We start from the raw sequence: 542 nt of genomic DNA, 5'->3' as shown, positions 1-542 counted from the left end.
GCCTGCTTGTCCCCTCTGACTAGTTTGTAAATGGCCACTAGATCCTCCCTCAGCCTTCTCTTTTGGAGGCTGAACAGGTTCAGGTCCCTTAGCCTCTCCTCATAGGGCCTACCCTGCTGCCCCCTGATCATGCAGGTGGCCCTCCTCTGGACCCTCTCCATGTTGTCCACATCCCTCCTGAAGTGCGGCACCCAGAACTGGACGCAGTACTCCAACTGCAGCCTGACCAGTGTCGCATAGAGGGGGAAGATCACCTCCCTGGACCTGCTTGAGATGCATCTGTGGATGCATGACAAGGTACGGTTGGCCTTTCTGACCGAGTCCCACACTGTTGGCCCATGTTCATTTTGGCATCAATAATGACTCCAAGATACTTTTCTGCCTCTGCACTGACGAGAAGGGAGTTCCCCAGCCTGTAGGTATGCTGCTGGTTCTTCCTCCCCAGATGCAATACCTTGCACTTGTCAGTGTTGAAACCCATCCTGTTCTCATCCGCCCACCCCTGTAACCTGTCTAGGTCCAATTGCAGCCTATTCTTCCCT

The sequence above is a fragment of the Alligator sinensis genome, unplaced genomic scaffold, assembly GCF_000455745.1.
Source record: "Alligator sinensis unplaced genomic scaffold, ASM45574v1 scaffold460_1, whole genome shotgun sequence".
Classification (NCBI taxonomy): domain Eukaryota; kingdom Metazoa; phylum Chordata; order Crocodylia; family Alligatoridae; genus Alligator; species Alligator sinensis.
This window is presented reverse-complemented; position numbering follows the sequence as displayed.